The sequence below is a fragment of the Pogoniulus pusillus genome, chromosome 3 (genome assembly GCF_015220805.1).
Source record: "Pogoniulus pusillus isolate bPogPus1 chromosome 3, bPogPus1.pri, whole genome shotgun sequence".
Classification (NCBI taxonomy): Eukaryota; Metazoa; Chordata; class Aves; order Piciformes; family Lybiidae; genus Pogoniulus; species Pogoniulus pusillus.
Window position 1 is genome coordinate 22,285,118 of NC_087266.1, and position 20,045 is coordinate 22,305,162.

The following is a 20,045-nucleotide window of genomic DNA, read 5'->3' on the forward strand; positions in this document are numbered from 1 at the left end:
GGCATCATCATGGATTTCTGAAAGAGGAAAAAAATGATTTTTATTTTCAAAACATGTAGCAAAACTGTATTTTCATAAGAATTGAATGTTAAATGCTTTTGGAAGCTTAAATTTAATAGTGGGTCCTTACAATTGTTGTCAAGCTTAAAAGAACCAATGCAACTAGCCCTGAAGCTGTTAACTGCTAATCATAGTTTGACAAGGATTTTTCCTCAGCCAGGTTGCTGGCCTGCAGAGAAGCACACAGGCAACCTGGTATAGTTGTGGTTGGTTTGGTTAGTTTTGGCCTGGGTTTTTTTGTTTGTTTGTTAAAGTTTTTTCCAAGGTAAACTTAAACGCTGAGATTCAGACACAAATAAAGCTTTGTTTTATATTATGGTAACTGTCATGTTAACTGCAAGGATCGTGGCTATGAATCTGTAGTTTGAGTATACTCACTCTTGGTAGAATTACAGCTGTCAATGAAAATGAAGGATTAGAAAATAGCTTCAGGTAGGTTTTGTGAATTGAAGGGATGACAATCTAAACAGTGAACAGCTTTCATTTGTTGGTCAGAGGTAACTTTCTGTATACTTCGTTGCAGAACAATGAATACAACATAGAACAGTTGCAGTTAACTGAAGAAGTTTGTCTAGGCTCTTTCAGTTCCAGAGATTGTCAGAGAATGGAGAAAAACCATCTACTTTAACACAGAGTGGGAAATGTTGGAGACATTTAAATGTAAGGGTAGGAAATATGGATGTGGAATCTACAGGAATAAGCACAGTCATTTAATTGAGGGTTATTGAAAGTTATTACATTCTCTTAAGATGTCCAACCTGATATTTTAGAGCTAAAATATATGGAGGAAAACTTGAAACAAAGTCTTGTCAGAAACAGAAAGCTTGAAGGACAAGTGTTTTGTTAAAAGTGTATTTTTGAGTTTTCTAGGTCCACTTTGAACAAAATATTATAATAACTGTAACTGTAGGAAAGAGAAGACTGTAAAAAATAATGACTTGTTTAATTGTGGGTTAATTTACATGATATTAGTAATGCTCTATAAAATATGTCTTCCATGCTCTCTTGCTCATTTCTGTAGATATAGAATGAAGTGTTGATCTTTCTGGTTCAAAGCATGCAGGTCTTGCTGATTTAAATCACATTGTTGAGTCTTAAGAGTAAAATTGGCCAAAGTGGGAAGTTTGACTATTACATTTTTCTTTAGACTTGAAGCGACTTTTGATGATTCTGAATAGAAAGGTATATGACATAAGGAATGACTGGCCCATCAGGATACAGTAGCTACAGGTACTCTGTCCTCCTCTTCCCTGTCAAAGAGTGTTAGTTGTGATCTACTTTGTGTAAGCAGTTTTATCCAGGAACAGATGATATTTGAAAGGCTTAGGAGAAAGTGAGGTTGTTGTCCTTATCAATAAGTAATCTAAAATGATAGAATGATAGAATCAGTCAGGGTTGGAAGGGACCACAAGGATCATCTAGTTCCAACCCTCCTGCCATAGCCAGAGACACCCTACCCTAGATCAGGCTGGCCACAGCCCCATCCAGCCTGACCTTAAACACCTCCTGAGACAGGGCCTCAACCACCTCCCTGGGCAACCCATTCCAGGCTCTCACCACTCTCATGGTGAACAACTTCCTCCTCACATCCAGCCCGAATCTACCAATCTCCAGCTTTGCTCCATTCCCCCTAGTCTTGTCACTCCCTGATGTGCTGTAAAGTCCTTCCCCAGCTTTTTTGCAGGCTACCTTCAGGTACTGAAAGGCCACAGTAAGGTCTAAGTTACACAAGGAAGTTTAGAAAATCTTTGGAACTTTCACTTTGTCAGCACAGATGAAGAAGGATATGAAAGCCACACACTGTATTTTGGCAAAAGTTATTAACTTAATGATGAACAATGGCAGTAAATACAATATTCTCCAAAACAAATTGCTCTAGCACCATCTCAACTGCTGTGAGTGGCCACTGCAAAGGCCTGGGGAGCAGAGCACAAACAGAGCAGGTAAACCATGGGATTTCTGTGAGTAAGAAACAAGGACACACAATGCTGCTTGTAGTACTAATAAACTCTGAAAAAGAAAAGCTAGGTAGGTTCTTGATGGTCAATAAGAGTCTTTATAAGTCATTCAGCTGATTTAATAGTAGTTTTCACCTACTCTATCGTTTGTTCCATAGCACAGATACACTGCTTCAGAGCTGGTTGTGCTTGGGGATGAAAATATTTACTGTTGATAGCATAATACCACTTCCAACCATTAAATTTGTGTTCTCCTGTTATGCAGAAAGATAGCAAAGAATGTAAGTTGCAGAGGAATGTGAAATCTTAGAAACATGCCTCGTGTGTGTTCTCATTCTTTTGTTTTAGTTCTGGCTAAGCCCTGTTATTTTGCAACTTAATTATTCTGGAGTGCATCAGGTGCAAGATTAAATGGTAAGCTTTTTTCTCATAAGTCTGCTTACTAGTTAATACAAACCTAGAACATAGTAGAGAAGTATTTATCAGCTGTATTTTAACTGTACAAGAACTAGGAAAGTTTGTCTTAGTTTAGGCCTAGTTATTGTATCTGAGTTTACTGGGCTTTAAAGCACTGCCATAAGTCCCCTAGAGGGAAAAGATTGGCTTGTGCTAGAGAGGAGAGGTTTTATATCTGTGGGAGTAAGTATTGTGTGAGTTCCCCTTGCTGGTGCAGTATCACTTTGTATAATAGTCTGGGTTTAATTTTCTCAAGAACAAAGTCCTAACTCTCGAGGCAAGTTCATTTTTATTCAAAGAGGAAGAAGCTGGTAGGGGAAGCAATAGTTCTGCTGATAGTTGAAGTCTCACTGGCCTGTTGTCCAAAATTTTATGTGATGATGTGATACTTTTTGTTACTACCTGTATGATAATTTCTTTTTGGGAACAACAATTAGGGGACTGGAACACCTCTCTTAGGAGGAGAGACTGAAAGTCCTGAGGCTCTTCAGTCTTAGAGAAGACTGAGAGGGGACCTTGTAAGTGCATAGAAATATCTGAAGGGTGGAGGGCATGAGGATGGGGCTGGGCTCTTCCCGGTGGTGGCCAATGATAGGTCAAGAGTCAACAGGTACAAACTATAACAGGTATTTAACTTGAACTTAAGGAAAAACTTCTGTGCTTTCAGGTTGCTGTAGCACTGGAACAGGCTGCCTAGAGAGTTTATTTCTCTGGACACTTTCCAAGTCAACTTGGACACATTCCTGTGCAACCTGATCTAGGTGTATCTGTGTTAGTGTGTGTGCCTGTGGGTAGACTAGATGATCTCCAAAGGTCCCTTCCAGGTTCCAGCATTCTGTGATTGCTAGTTGCTCATTATTTAAAAGCAGAAATTGTGACTGACCTGCAAGGAGGCTGATGGAAGAGAGGGTTTGAGATTAAAATTCCACTTGATTCAGTTATTGTTACTGTGAGTTTGTTTTGGGGAAATGCCCCTCTCCCTGTGACTGCTTATTTGGTCCTGATGGTTGGATTTTCTGTTTGTTTGTTTTCACTTGTTGTGGTAGTCCTGATAGGCCCAAAATAGGCTTAGACATGTCCTGCCTTGCCTAGGCATGTTTTCCTGCTCCACTAGAGAGGCAAGCATGGGAAACGGACAAAAAATCTGGAGCCACTGAGTCTGGCCTGCCCAGGGTCCTGTGGTGTAATGTAGACACACTTAGCTTGTGCCTGCCTAGTGCAAGGCCTGTGCTTTTCCCAAATTAGGGAAAAGTGAGCCTCTGGCTTTGCCTAATATGGTAAGGTTTGGCTAACTGCTATTCTGATTGGCTATTCTTGTGTCCAAAGGGCAACTAATCTCAGCCCACATTGATAAAAGGAGATATGCAGGTGAACAACCTGCTTCTTCTTCCCTGCTTTGCATCCCTGCTCTTTGCCTGCTCTCTCTACTGTGCCCAGCCCTGCTGCTCTTGCGCACTGCCTTATTGCTTGCCTGCTAAACTCCACTGCCACCAGCTACCAGGAGCAGACGCTGGATGTCTGCATGCAATCGGCCTGTGTGGTCAGCATGACATCGTGCTGAGACTGCATGACATCTGCCTTCTAGGCAGGACCTTCAGGTGCAGAATTCCTGGGCATATATACAAATTGTCCAGAAGAAGCCAAGAGACGAGGGCAGAGATTGTCTGCATCTTTTTCCCCATAAGCCAGGAGGATTATCCATAGAGTGTTTCCATGACTGTGTAAGAACCAAAACATTATTAAAATGAGTGGTTGGGGGTGGCAGGAGTTCTGAGCATCAAAAGTAATAACCAATACTAATTTCAGAAAATATCATCTCACATCAACTAATTTCCCCTCCCCAACATCACTTTAACGTGGGATTGTCTTAGTAATAGCTTAAACTTCAAAGTTGCACAATTAACTTCTAAAGTGGTAGTTTCAGTGCAGAACATTTAGTTATTTACATAGTAACCTCGTGGGCTATTCCTAAATGAATAAAAAACCTTTCTCAAGGGTAAGTGAATTAGTTGGGGCAATTAATGAGGCAAGAATTATAAAATTTGTAGTTATTTTTATTTCTGAAAGCCTCACTCACAAACTATATACAAACTAGTTAAATTTGGGTTCTCATTCATTCAGGAAAATATTCACAAGGATGCTTATAGGCAATTTAGAATCAGAATCAACCAGGTTGGAAGAGACCTCCAAGATCATCCAGTCCAACCTATCACCCAGCCCTATCCAGTTAACTAGACCATGGCACTAAGTGCTTCATCCAGTAATTTAGGAGAATCAAAAAATTGAAGAGGATGAGTCACAAAATAGCTCTGTCCCACTTATAGGCAGCCTGAAGCCCTAGAGAAAGTCTGTTCTACTCACGGCAGTGGAGTAGAATTCAGATAGTCCCTGGCTCCTTTGCAGCAGTGTTGGAACTGCTCAGCATGTTCTTACGAATGTTGGCAGTTTGTGGCAGCATTGGGAAGTCAGGATGTGGTGGGAACTGCATGCTTTCTCTTCACCCTTCTCCAAGATGCTCCGCAAGGTCTGCATCAAGGTACCCCTAGGCAATATCCCTTCTGGTAACCCTGAAGCAGTTAAGTTTCTAGGTAGTTTAAGCCAAAAAGATGGTCTGAAGCAGGAGGCAGAGCACATTGTCTGAGCAGAGCAGTGAGGCAGGACGGACCAGAGCAGCACACTGCTTGCAATTTAGCTCCATTTATATTATTTACCCGAGTGTAATGGCTCCTTTGGCCACAGAGATTCACCAGTCAGAATGGCATTTGCAAAACTGACCATGTTAGGTGAAAACAGGGCTTGCTTACCCTGATTTGGGCAAGATACAAGTGCATGAACACCTGTGGGTAACTGTTTATTTTACTGAAGTAATCTGAAGAACAGGATTCATTGATTTTATGAGAATATTTATTTGGAAAAGTCAAATCCTATTTTTTGGGTTGGTGTCAGCTGTCTGGTGTTGAGCCTATAAAGCAGTAGGTAACCTGTATGGGTTCTGTGATTATGGAAATGAGGTCATGTTTTTACTTACCCATGTTAAACAGCAAGAAGTAGAAGTAGTTTTAAGTTTCCCTTTAATGAAAACAAGTCTTAATTAGAATCATTAAAGATCTCATGGCACTAGCAGGCATGGTGACTTTAAGCCACTTCAAACTGTTTTTTTTTTTTTTTTTTTAAAGTGGGCTTTATTTCACATATTTCTGGATTTCTGAGATTTGCTAAGCTCCTCTGCACTGAACAAGTTTGGAGGTCACAGTTCCATGCAAAACTGCTTTCGTTTAACTGGCTTGTAAGGAAAGATGTTAATAACTAAGACTCAAAAGAAATAAACCTGCTTGTCTCATCCAGCCCTTTTAAAAACAGGAGAAAGGAGGGGGGGGAAAAGACCTTGAGACACTGGGATAAATTTGTACAGTGTAGTTAATACTAGAGCATGCTAATCTTTTTCAATAATAGCTCTCCAGATGTAGGTTAAAATGGAGTAACAAAGGAATATGGAAGCTTTACCTTTTGTTTTTCTCTCTCCTCCCCTTCCTTATTTCTTTACATAATAATGTCCTTAATTGAACCTCATAGATCTACTGTAAGGAGTCACAAACCATTTAAATCCATTGAGTTTTAATTTTATAAATGGTGTCTCTTTAATTTAATTAATCTGTGTGATACCTACCTCTGCCTGAAAGCTGTGTAAATGCTTTTTGAGACTTCAAATTGGGGAAAACCAGCACTTCTTTTTTTTTTTTTTAACAAACATCTTCCAGTCTATGTCCTACCTAACCTTTATAAAGGTTTGGTTTCTATAGAGTAATATGTATCTATAGATACACCTGTAAACATGATACACTATTTACACTTTGTAAATAGTGAGACCTGAAGTGCAATACATATGTATATATCTACCTGCTTACATAAGTATGTACATATGGGAGAGAACTCTTTATAAGAATAGAATGAGCGTGTCCAGAGAAGGGCGACGAGGCTGGTGAGAGGCCTTGAGCACAGCCCTACGAGGAGAGGCTGAGGGAGCTGGGATTGTTTAGCCTGGAGAGGAGGAGGCTCAGGGGTGACCTTATTGCTGTCTACAACTACCTGAAGGGTGGTTGTGGCCAGGAGGAGGTTGCTCTCTCCTCTCAGGTGGCCAGCGCCAGAACAAGAGGACATAGCCTCGGGCTGCGTTAGGGGAAATTTAGGCTTGAGGTGAGGAGAAAGTTCTTCACTGAGAGAGTCATTGGACACTGGAATGGGCTGCCCGGGGAGGTGGTGGAGTCGCCATCCCTGGGGCACTTTAAGGCAAGGTTGGACGTGGCACTTGGTGCCATGGTCTAGCCTTGAGCTCTGTGGTAAAGGGTTGGACTTGATGATCTATGAGATCTCTTCCAACCTTGATGATACTGTGACTATTTCAGGTGGAAGACTCCTGCAAGAGCATAACTAGTCCAACTGCCTGACAACTTCAGGACAGTTGGACTAGTTAAAGAATGATGTTAAGCATGTCCAGATATCTCTTATGCTTGGAGTATCAACCACCTTTCTAGGAAAACTCTTTCAATATTTGACCACATTGGTAAAGAAAAACTTTATAATGTCCTGTTTAAATGTTCCCTGGTGCCACTGGATTCCATGGAGAAGAAATTAGCACCTCCCTCCCCACTTCCCTTCCTCTGGAAGCTGTGGACAGCAATGAGGTCATTGCTCAGTCTTTCTTTTTTTTTTCCTCCCCAAACTAGTAAAGCCCGAAGTCCTCAGCCACTCCTTCAAAGACATTCCTTCCAGTCCTTTCACCACCTATGTTGCCCTTCTCTAGATGCATTTAAGGACATTTGTATCCTCCTTAAATTGTAGGACCCAGAACTGTACTCAGGTTGAGGCCGCACCAGTGATGAACACCTCTTTTGACAAAATGGTTATGTTATCTCTGATGCATCCCAGGATGTGGTTTGCCCTCTTGGATGCCAGGGCACACTGACTCATTGAGCCTGCTGTCAACCAACACTCCCAGATCCCTTTCTATAGGGCTGCTCTTCAGCCACTCCTCTCCCAGTTTATACTTGTGCCTGGCATTGCCCCATCCTAAGTGCAGAATCCAGCATTTGGAGTTGTGTTTTATACTATTAGTCATAGATCAGAGCACTGAGTTATTTAGATCCCTCTTCAAGGCTTCCTGTCCCTCAAGAGTCAAAAGCACCCTCCAATTTATCTTCATCAAACTTGCTAGTGGTGCAGTTCATCTCCTGCATCCAGGTCATTGATAAATATATTGAACAGAACTGGCCTGAACTAAGCCCTGAGGAACACCACTGGTGACCAGATGGTGCCAGCCAGATGCTGGCACATTTGCTACAACCTTTTAAGCTCTGCCTTTCAGACAGTTCTTCCCCCAGCACCCCGTGAACCTCCTTACCCCATAGCTGGATAACTTGTCCAGAAGGATGCCATAAGGGACAGTATCAAAAGCCTTACTGAGATCCAATAAAACAATGTCTCTTGCCTTCCCTTCACCCATCAGGCAAGAGGCTTCACTATAGAAAGATGTCAAATTAGATTAAATTTGAGCTATCTTCTGTGAACCTGCATTCGCTCACTGTGCTTGATGGCTGCATTATTCTTTAAATGCCCAGTGTAACTTTCTCCATGGTTTTTCCAGGAACTGAGGTTTGACTAACAGATCTGTAGTTCCCAGGGACTTCCCTCTTACACTTCTTGTGAATTGGAGTAACAGTGGCCTGCCCCCACTCACCAGGGACTTCCCCAGAATCTGCAGAATTTTTGGTAGATTGTCAAAGTGGATATGCCTTTACATCCACTAAACTCTGTCAGAACTTGGGACTCAATCTCATCAGGACCTTTGGCCTGTGAACTTGAACATTTCTATGACCACAAATGGAAAGTCATTGTTCCCACACTTGTGGCCCTCCCACTTTTGATGGGGCAGCCTAAGGTCTGTCAGTGTTATTAAAGACTGAGGTAAAAAATCCTCATTGAGTGTCTCTATCTCTGTTAGTCAGATGACCATCTTCAAGCATTGGTCTAATTTTTTGGTTAGACCTTCTCTTTCTATTTAGATACTTTGAAAAGCCTTTTAATGGATCATAGAGCCCTTTACAAAGGAAACAACCTTCATATCTCAAATGGATTTCTAAGCAAAGGGATGTGGCCTGTGATGAGAACATGATCTCAAAGAAAGTGAGATTCTTCCACGAGCCCGGGTCTGTACCACAAAGCATCATTCTGTCTGCTGGAGTGAAGAATGTGCCTCCTATTCTCCAGACATTGCATGTGAATGCTTTTCTGGTTTTCCACTTCTTTTTCATTTTCAGACCGTAGGGAAATTAGCCATAGAATGATGAGAGTGGTTACTTTTCAGCTAAATCCAGATGTTGAAAGTGTTGCCTCTGGATGGCATGTACTAGGAGCAACATCTGCTTTCTTGATCCAGCCTGTGGCTATCTGCATAATTCTTATTGCACAAAACTGAAGCTGCCTGTCAGCTATGGGAGTGCTAAGATACTACCAAGTGATTTTTGCTGCTGCTTCCTTCCCTGTTGCACTTCTTTATAAACGTGATACTTTTTCTTCTGAAAAATTACATCAGTTCTGTTGCCTTTTTTTTCTTTAAGCATTCTGAAGCCTACTCAATTTCATTTATATGTGTTAGTAGTTTGGTGTCTTGTTGTAGTGGTGTATATGTACATGTGTTGTTTTTTACTAACATTGCTCAATGGTGTTCCATGTTCTATGTTGATTTGTGCTTCCCATAGGCTGCTACTTCTCCCTCTTATGAAACAGTGAGGGAGAAGCTGTATGATCCTCTGCTACTTCTGGAAAAAGTTTGAGCTTAGAAAAAAAGTCTTAAGCTTTATTCAGGACAGAGTTCTGTTCACTATTTGCTTTCAGTGTTCACTGCTGAGATATGTGAGGGTTGGTCAATGCTAGCATGCTTCTTAGTTACTAAAATAGTCTGACAAACCAGTGCTGTTGCTATCTGACTCATAGTTGTGACTGTCTGTCTTTTGTAGATGGCAAAATATCTGAAGATCAAGCTTTAACCCTAGATTCATAGAAACATAGACTGGTTTGAGTTTGAAAGGGCCTGAAAGATCATCTGCTTCCAACTCACCTGCCATGGGCAGTAACACCTCCCACAAGACCAGGTTGCCCAAGGCCTCATCCAGTCTGGCCTCAAACACCTCCAGGGAGGAGGCATCCATGACCTCTCTGAGCAACCTGTTCCACTGTCTTACCACTCTTAATGTAAAGAAAATTTTCCTAATATCTGGTCTAAATCTACCCTCCTCAAGCTTCAATCCATTCCCTCTCATCCTATCACTATGAGTCCTTGTAAAAGTCCCTTCCTGGCTTTATTTTAGGCCATCTTCAGGTAGGCTGGAAGGCTGACCTAAGGTCTCTCCAGAGACTACTTTCCTCCAGGCTGAACAGTCCCAGCGTTTGTTCCCATAAGGAGGTTCTCCTCCCCTCATCTTTCTGGCTATCTTCTGGACCTGCTTCAACAGTTCTGTGTCCCACTTATGCTGGGAGCACTAGAACTGGGTGCAGTACTCCAAGTGCAGAGTAGAGGAGAAGAACCATCTCCTTCATCTTGCTGGTCACACTTCTTTTGATGCATTCCAGGATACATTTGGCTTTGTGGGCTGCAAGCATGCATTGCTGACTTGTGTTGAGTTTTTGGTCAGCTGACACCTCTGACTCTTTCTTTGTGAGACTGCATTTGAGATGGATTATATTTGTGCTTGCAATTGCCCCAACCTAGGTATAGGCCTTTGCCTTGTTGATCTTCACCAAGTTTGCTTGGGCCTGCCTCTCAAGCCTGTTCAAGTCCATCCAGTCTCAGTACTGACCCTTGAAGGATGTCACTTGTCACTGCTCTCCTTTTGGACACTGAGCCAGTGACCACAACTCTGTGTGCAGCCATCCAGACAATTCCTTATCCAACAAGTGGACCATGCCTCAAGTCCGTGCTTTTCCAAGTTGGTGACCAGGGTGTTGGGCAGGGCAGTATCAAATGCTTTACATGAGTCTGCTCTTCCCTGTAACTGCGTTATAGAAAGCCACAGAGTTTGTCAGGCATGATTTGCACTTGATTACCACCAATTGCCTCCTCTTCATTTTCCATATGCCTTAGCAAAGCCTTCAGTAAGATCTGCTCCATGATCTTGCCAGGCACAGACGTGAGACTGACTGGCCTCACATACTTAGCCAAGTAGAGAATAATTGTACCCCACTCCAGTGAGTGAAAAAGAGCAAGGCAGTTACCAGCTATTCTACAACCAGTTGGATATTTTTCCTTTCTTATCTGCCTGTGCTTTTAAAAAAAACCTCCCAAGGTCCTGAAATTTTCTAGAGGGAAGTGGACACACTGGGTACTCTGACCAAGTCAGACCATCAGGTCGGTTCTCAGGAAGATATGGAACAGGAAACTGTCTCTTGAAAGCTTGTCTAAAGGGAGATTGCTCTCTGTAATCCCAAGGACAGCATGTGTCCTATGTCTACATTTCTGGATGTCTGTGGAGGCTGAAGGGTTTGGGCTAGACAAGAGCAATTGAATAAAAATTAAAGATCACTTGGAAAACATGAGCTGCTGTGTCTTCCTTTATAATTCCATCTGCTAGATGCCTAAGTATAAGACTGACATCTGGATCAGTTCTGGTTTAAAGACAAAATTCCTCATTGTCTTGCTCAATCTCTTGAAAGCTGTTTAGGATGAGCCACTCTGAGGCCCTTAAGTGAATGATTGTGTGGCTCTTGTACAGAAAAGATTCCACTCCCTCTGTAGAAATACTTAAAAGCAGGTGGGACCTAACTGCTAATCGATGTGTGGTTCTGCGCTGTGAAGACTCTAGAAAGTGAGTGTTTCCTGGTGTCTGCTGTAGAGTCACAATTGTTTCCAAGGTTCCAGTTTCTTGCTTTTAAGATTCACAGAATCATAGAAAACATGCAGTTGGAAGAGACCTCAAAGGTCATCCAGTGCAACCCTGGAACCAGCCCTGAGAGATCAGCACTAAACCATTTACCCGAGCGATAGGTCCGCACACTGCTTAAATACCTCCAGGGATGGTGACTCTACCAGTGCCTGGGTAGACCATCCCCATGTTTGATAATCCTCTCTGAAGAAATATCTCCTAATATCCAGCCTCCACCTCCCCTGGTGCAGCTTGTGACTATTTCCTCTAGTCCCGTCTCTTGTTGTCAGGAAGCTTCCCCCCCCCACCTTGCTCCAACCTGCCTTTAGGTAGCTGTAGATAGTGATGAGGTCTCCCATCAGCCTTCTCTTCTCTAGACTGATCAACCCCAGCTCGCTCAGATGCTCCTTGTAGGCCATGTTCTCCAGGCCCTTCATGAGCCTTGTTGCACCTGTCTGGACACACTCCAGCACCTCAATATTTTTCCTATAGTGAAGAGCCCAGAACTGAACACAGTGCTTGAGGTGAGGGCTCACTACTGCCGAGTACAGGAGAATGGTCATCTCCCTGCTACTGCTGGCCACAGTGTTCTAATACAAGCTGGGATGCCATTGCCTTTCTTGGCCACCTGAGCACAGTGCTGACTTGTATTTAATCAACTGTCAACCAATACCACCAGATTCTCCTGAGTTGCAGGTTTCCAGCCACACATCCCCACATCTGTAGCTTCCTCTGGGATTGTTGTGACCCAGGTGCAGGACTGGCACCTGGCCTTGTTGAACTTCATACAATTAGCCTTGGCCCACAAGTCTAACCTGTCTAGATCCCACTGTAAAGCTTCCCTACCCTCTAGGAAATCAACACAGCCACTCAGCTTGGTGCCATCTGCAAATGTACTGATTTACTGAAGGTGCACCCCATCTCCTCATCCAGATCACTGATAAAGATATTAAAGAGGACAGGCCCCAGTACTAAATCCTGAGGGACACCACTAGTAATTAGGCACCAGTCAGGCTTAACTCCCATTCAGTAGCACTCTTTGGGCCCAGCTATCCAGCTAGTCTTTATTCAGTGCAGAGTGCACTTGTCCAGGCCTTATGCCATGAGTTTCTGAATGACAGTGCTGTGGCAGACAGTGTCAAAGGCTTTACTGAAGTCCAGGTAGACAATGTCCTTAGAACTTCCCTCATCTGCTAGGTTGGGTGCACGTAGGAAGCTAACAAGGCAAATCACTACTGAAGGTTTAAACCATTTCTGTTTTTTCCTTTGTTGTGCACTGATAAAACAATTCCTTTGCAATCAAACCTCAGTAGTAAGCTTTGGATTTCCATATATAAAATCATGTTTTAAAACCTGTCCCCTTCTACCCCTGAAAGCATACTTTAAAATCCTTTTTTCCCCCCTCTATTTTGATGATGACCTACCATTTGGATACTTCTAATCCTCAATCTGTATAAAAGTTATGTCTTGCAATAAATGCTGTATGTTTATTTTTCCTGTGGATTTCTGAAGTAATCCTCTGGGTGCAATATAGCTGGTTCCTCAAATTGCATATATACCAACCTCCTGATTTCTAGGAGTCCTGTCTAGAAAGTTTTAAAACATCACTTTAAGGAAAATTCAGCTGGATGCATATTTCTATCTAGAAGTCAGTGTTGCACATTCTGCGTCTCAAATCTTACCCTGTTCAGACTCTTCGGTACTTGCTGTAATTTAGCCAGTGAATGAGTCAGATGGGGCACTTGGCAGAGGCATCAGTGGTGGAGCTGGTAACACATAAGAATCTTTTTGTGATGTCTTTCACTGGGATTTCTTTCCTCTTGAGGAGTGGAATAATCCATTCAAAAGTGAGTTACAGTATCACAGTATCATCAAGGTTGGAAGAGACCTCATAGATCATCAAGTCCAACCCTTTACCACAGAGCTCAAGGCTAGACCATGGCACCAAGTGCCACGTCCAATCCTGCCTGACACAGCTCCAGGGACAGCGACTCCACCACCTCCCCGGGCAGCCCATTCCAGTGTCCAATGACTCTCTCAGTGAAGAACTTTCTCCTCACCTCGAGCCTAAATTTCCCCTGGCGTAGCCTGAGGCTGTGTCCTCTTGTTCTGGTGCTGGCCACCTGAGAGAAGAGAGCAACCTCCCCCTGGCCACAACCACCCCTCAGGTAGTTGTAGACAGCAATAAGGTCTCCCCTGAGCCTCCTCTTCTCCAGGCTAAACAATCCCAGCTCCCTCAGCCTCTCCTCGTAGGGCTGTGCTCAAGGCCTCTCACCAGCCTCGTCGCCCTTCTCTGGACATGCTCAAGCATCTCAATGTCCCTCCTAAACTGGGGGAGCCAGAACTGAACACAGTACTCAAGGTATGGTCTAAGCAGTGCAGAGTACAGGGGCAGAATGACCTCCCTGCTCCTGCTGACCACACCATTCCTGATGCAGGCCAGGATGCCATTGGCTCTCTTGGCCACCTGGGCAAACTGCTGGCTCATGTTCAGAGTTGGTATATTCTTAATGGCATGTCATGGAGACAGGGAATTAATGTGGCTGAGTCAGGAATTATAAGAATAGAATGATTTTATTTTCCCAAAAACCTCTCCCCCAGACTGTATACAAAACTAGTTTAGGTTCATTTACAAATTCTAATTTAATCAGGAGTTCCTCAGAGGATGTTATGGAAAAAAATTAGAGATTTAGAAAGTCAGAAAATGGAGAAGGCTAAGCTATAAAAACAGCTTTACCCCAGCATCAATCAGGCTGAGCAGAGAACTAAGGGACTAGCAGGCTTTACTCACAAAGGTGAGATAACTATTCCATGGTGATCCCTTGCTGGATTTCTCTGCGGCTTCAAGCAATATCCAATAGTCTGGATCCATGCAATAGAAGCCTGAGGCAAGTGGCAAAGCTGCCAAACTCAGAAATGTCTTGAGACACAGCTGCCACAAGACAGGGATTCGTGGAAGTGATGCTGCCTCAGCAGTGGCAGGGGAAAGCCAAACTGGTTAGGTCCCCCAGTCCAGAAGACAGTCAGGAAGTTGGCTGCTGATGTTGTCTGAGAGTAGCCAGTTCCAGGTGCCACTGGCAGCACTCTCAAAAGGACCCCAGAACTTGCAAGTTTGTACAGAATGGTGCAAAAATGGGGAGAACCATCTAAAGGCAGAGATGGTGTAAAACCGAGAGCTGTGTAAAAGGTAGGAGCTGTCCAAAAGCAGAGGCATTCCAAAACAGAAACTCTGTCATGGCAGGAACCTTTCCTGTCAGGCACTCTTTCAAGGTGAGAACCACCTCGTGCCTTCTCTCTTGATCTGTTTATGCTTTTCTAGACAAAATGTCCATTTGCCATTTTCTACTGGGCACAAAATCCCGGCTAACCACCAGCCTGACTCCAGTGCGGGCTCCCACATAGGTCAGCAGGCGTGTGGAAAGATGCCTTTTGCTGTTACCCCTTCAAACCTGCAGGGCAGGGCGAGGGAAAGCAGTTTTCACACTGCCTTCTCCTCCCCACTCAAACTCCCTGGGGGCGGGGAGAAGAAAGGAATTAGAAGTACTCTGGAACATGACGGTAGAAAGATAGTGTTGGACTGCTAGTGGTCCTTTCTGTATCTACAGATGCATGCAACATAAAATATTTGTCATCAGGACTGTGTGTCTCACATGTAGAAGAACATGTAGTGAGAGAGTTCAGCATTTCTTCCCAGGCCTATCCAGGATCAATCTTAATATTTTACTTAAAGAAAAAACACAAACAACTAAAAATCAGAAAAAAATGTGATTAAAAGATATAAAACTGCTTGATGTTGGCCTGTGCATTTGCAGCTTTATCTAACCATGTAAGGACTTACACTAACTCTTGGAATATGTCTGCGTAGTTGATCTCATTTCACTGTGAAAACTGCAAGAGAGTCTCATCCTCACTCTTCATGTGATAATTCTTGGCTTCCTTCCCATCTGTGTGTGGGTCATACAAACTGCTGACCTGAGTGGAGAGTTCTTTCATCATGGCATGAACTCAGTGATCTCATTTATGTACTGCAGGACTGTAGTTGTTGTGTTGATATAACTGATGGAAGCGGTGAACTGCAGTGCATGGATGAGAACAATTGGCTAAAGTGGGGAAGTGAAAGCCTCATAAAGTGTCTTTGCTGCTGGGGCTAAGGTAATGTGTAAATATATCCTCAACCAGTCTGAAAGTACCACAGGGTTTTGGTTTTATCTGAAGTTCCAATCCCCGTGTATGAGGCTAATGCTCTATGACATCTCTTCTGTCACATTTTTCAATCTACTTCTGCTGGCTTTTGAAGCACATTTACACATTTATGCACATTTATGCTTGAATAAATCACTGTTGATTGAAATCGCTTAAGTTAATAGGATATTGTCTGACATAATTTTAGTCAAGATTGTGAAGCTGTGTTTGGAAGGCACCTTTTTCCTCAATTAATATGCTTATCCTGGTCATAAGATAAGAAGATGCCTGAATGTGAATGAACTTCATGTACCTGAGCACTTTATAATGTGTGACTTCAGAACACTTTTTTCTGTAAGCACATAAACACTCTAAGTGAGGACCAAGGCCATGACCAACTCATAGATCTTAGTAAGAAGCTATCTAGGGGGCAATATTATGTTTGGAATAGTTGGCCACTGTGCTAGTACTTGAAGGAATTGTTGTGAGGGCACCATGATGTTAAAGCTCTAATATTTTGAGGAAGGTTGAAGGAAAATTAAGGTGATGACAGTGAAAAAGACACGTTGTCTAGGACACTGGTGTCTTACCTTTGAGACAAATAACACAAACCAAGCAATGACTTGATCTTATAGGTGCTTTGACTTTGTTATATATGCCCTTGAAATTTTTGTTGTCTGAAATGTCTAATCCAGTTTCATCAAGGAATGCATAGTAGCAGCCTTTAAAAATATGGCTATAATACTAGTCTCTTACGATCAAATTGATTAGGGACCATCTTTGTGCAGTACCTGCAGAAAGAGCAGCTTTCTCTTAACCACAAAACTCTATTTAGTCAAACACTAGATTTTTGTAAAATGTCCTCCTGCAAGTCAGACTATTCTCTTGGTGCCAGGGTCTGTAATATTTTCATGGAAATAATACTAAACTTTTGCAAGAGCTTCTCATTGCTGCCCGGGGAGGTGGTGGAGGCACCATCCCTGGAGGTGTTCAAGAAAAGACTGGCTGAGGCACTCAGTGCCATGGTCTAGTTGACTGGCTAGGGCTGGGTGCTAGGTTGGACTGGATGATCTTGGAGGTCTCTTCCAACCTGGTTGATTCTATGATTCTTTGATTGCTTTTTTTTTTTTTTTGTGTGTGTGTGTCTGCTTTTGGTTTTAGTGGGTTCTTGTTTAGTAATATAAGATTTACTGTGAAGCATCTCAAAGAGATTCATACCTGGTGTTTTATCATGCTTTACTGTAGGCCATCCCCACAGTCTTTTAAGTGGGTGTCACCTCTGCAGATATTTCCAGTTAAAAATGTGTGGTGATTATGAAGTAACATCAGCTGTTTTCTTACCTTGAAAGAAATTGAAGCTAAACCATGAAGTGACGTTTAGCTCAAAACAGTTAAAATTATGTCTAGATTCTACCTATGTGTGCTTCAGTAAGATTCTTTTAACCAATCTCTGAACCTGATTTTGAATGAGTATCTTTAATTATTCCATTTTTGAAAAGCTGAGTTGAAATTTGTATTTGTTTGCAGGTAAAGCCACTTAAGGATGCCAGCAAGTTACAGAACAGCGTTCTTTTCAAAAGTGTAAACAGAAAGGATGTTTTCTACTCCCTCTTTTGAATGGTAAGTGGCTCAAAGGAGCTTTTACTTCAATGTGTCTGGCCACTTACTTTACAGTTGTGTGAATCTATTACAAATAGTTCTGAAAACTCTGCTGCAAAGTTCTTAAACTGAAGACCAACAATGAAGTTTGGAAATGGTCTAGAAGGTTTTGAGTTAACATTGGGATGGAGGTTTATGTTTTTTATAACATTGAGGATATGCTGTTCTAGGCCCTGAAACAAACTGCTAGCCCAGGACACTGCTACCATTTAAGCACAAATCCTATTGTGTAGAAAACAGAAATAAATGTGTTTTATTCATGGATGTTCATGGTATATTTGATTTAGAAATGTGCTTCTGTTAATTACTTTTACCCTGCATAATCTGTGCTCTGCTGATGCATTGTCTTAGGATTTAAACTAAATCTGCTGAGGTTAAATGTTTGACTGTTTACCTCAAAGTGCAACGGATAATAAAAGATTTGTATTTATTGATATTAAACTAGCTTTGTGGGCAAAAAAATCTCACTGTCCCCCAGTCTGTCTCAGCTGTAACACGCACGCCGCAGACTTGCAGTTGAGAAATATCTGTTGTGTTAGTGGAAGAGTATGAGTACAGCTCTGGTGTGCTTGGTTCACTGTGTCGCATAAATGTGGGCCACGCTGAGTGTTGCTGCAGAGGGACCATTGCCAAAGTGCAGACAATTTTGTTGAATAATGAGCTTTACTTAGATGCTTATTTTTTATTTCTGTTTAATTTAGGGGGCTGTGACTTGTCAGCTTTTGCATTGGGAAAGAAGAAACCATTTGAGCAGGAGAGGAAGCTGAAGAGCAGGTTTGTTGTTCTTCCTTCCAAGGGGATCAGGTTAGAAGAAGCATTTGCTATTTGCAGGAGACACTGCTTTCTTCCTGCACTGCATGCCACAGTGTTGCCTTTGCCAGAAACCGCAGCCAGCCTTTGTTCAAGGTCTCAGAAGAAAGCAAAGTATGCAGCAGTGCTTTAGGGCACTCTCGACTTTGCGTGCATCCTAGAGCTGACTGGCTAGGACCCTGGCTATGATCCTTTGGCACATTTGGTCTCTTCAGATGAAATTCACATATGCTTACATTAATTTTGCTCTCTGATAATATGTTTGATGATATTCAAGATGCTTATCAGCACATTTGTTCTGAAAAAGATTGTACCTTAAGTTAGAAAAGACTCAAAGGAGTTGTGGAAAAAAATATTTGACACTGGAAATGTATGTATATATAACAAACTTTCTTTTGAGGGATGGAGAATTAATTTGTGGTACACAGAGAAAGGTAAAAGTTGTGGCAACAGTCTCTGAATGAGAAGGATGAAAGAAAACCCATTCTTTTCACTTTCTGCCCCTTCTAGAATTCACATTAAATGGTTAGGTAACCTGAGGGCTCTACACTTAAATTGTTTGTGAAAATATGATCACTTTCTATAAATATCAAAGGCAAAGCATGTCAGGGTAAGTAATCTGCAAAAACTTAGGTAAACAAAAGAGATGTATCAAACACTAGAAAAATGCTCCACTAGTAGGTTACTAGATTAACATTGTTTGTTCATCTTAATGTATGTATTTACAGATGTTCTGTTGTCACATAGGCATGCACACACATGAACATGTGCAAAAGTCTCTCAAGCAGCTGATTCATATTTAAAGTCACTTATTATCTGACTTCAGGACCCCTCATCTCTCACTATCTGCGCCCAGATTTATGGTCTCTCCAGCAGCTTGTTTTACAGACCTCCTGCTTTTGAGATTTAAAAAAATCACAGCTGTCATATTTCAACTTCCATTGCTTCTTTTTTATGTTATAAGCTTAACAATTATTACAGCACTCTTCTGTTACGGTTGCATTTTGTGTTGTGTGGAAACATTATTGCTTGCTTTTATTCATGTAGAGATTACCTAGGTTTAGGAATGTTTGACCTAGGTTGTGAAAAACTTCAATAATTATTTTGATGTACTTGCTGTCATTACTCAGTGCAGTATTATCAAGTAATTTCTGCTTGTTTGTGCAGGCTAAGCACAATTTCCATGTAGAGTTTAATTGAAATGTGTCTAGTATTCAACAGTCTGGAGTTTAATGTAGCTGAAGGATATTTAAAGACAGAATGCTGACCATGAAAATGATAAACCTTTGATTTTAAAACAATATAATTTTAGTAAACATAGTGCATTCTGATTTTTGGCTGAATACTGATTATCCATGTATAGCAAACATTGTAATAGGACATACAGTTTGGAAACTCTACCCAGTGATATTTAAAGTAAGCATTGATTCCTATAGAAATGCTGTATTTTAACATTTCTGCTTCACAGTTTAACTTACAAGTCATAATTAAAAATTAACTGGCTTAATTTCCCATTTTGCATGCATTGTAAAGCATTTTCACTTGAATTAATTTGTTTTGTCACTTGGATTATAGTTGTCTTTTCTTGCTTCTCTGTATTTCCTAGTGTGTTTTGCTAATACAAACACTCCTCTAAAATAATCAGGATACTCAAAATTGATGCTTATGAAAGCTGCTGATTCCTTGACATGCTATCCTGTGTTAGGTAGCATGCCTGTGTTTTCTGTACTTCCACCATGATCCTGAAACACTACAATGCAGAAATGTCTTCCACACAGTTGGAGAACATGTAATCAGAAAGGAAATGCCAGGTGCAGGACTTGAGAAAGGACCCTGATCCTAAGCAGCCTTAGATGTCAATTCAGTGCTTTAACTCCTTTAGAATTACTTGTATGTGACAACAATATTACAGATCTGTAGTTAGTTTGGCATATAAAAATACTTGAGTTATATGTTTTGAGGAAAGATGTTATCAGCCAAGATTTTTGGTTGCTGTGTGAATGAG

The 20,045-nt window shown here is 41.8% G+C and overlaps 1 protein-coding gene across 3 annotated transcripts in view; it reads left to right on the top strand.

Annotated features, from left to right (window-relative positions):
- The window catches only part of WASF3 (WASP family member 3), a 99,364-nt gene that overhangs the window by 10,286 nt on the left and 69,033 nt on the right, over nucleotides 1–20,045 (top strand). For 2 of the 3 annotated variants that reach the window (XM_064172206.1, XM_064172230.1), the window contains exons 3-4: nucleotides 17,099–17,191; nucleotides 17,932–18,004. The gene's annotated coding sequence lies outside the window, so the exon portion shown is untranslated. Of the gene's footprint in view, nucleotides 1–16,927; nucleotides 17,000–17,098; nucleotides 17,192–17,931; nucleotides 18,005–20,045 lie in introns of those variants that run through there. The other variant, XM_064172212.1, reaches the window with a different exon arrangement.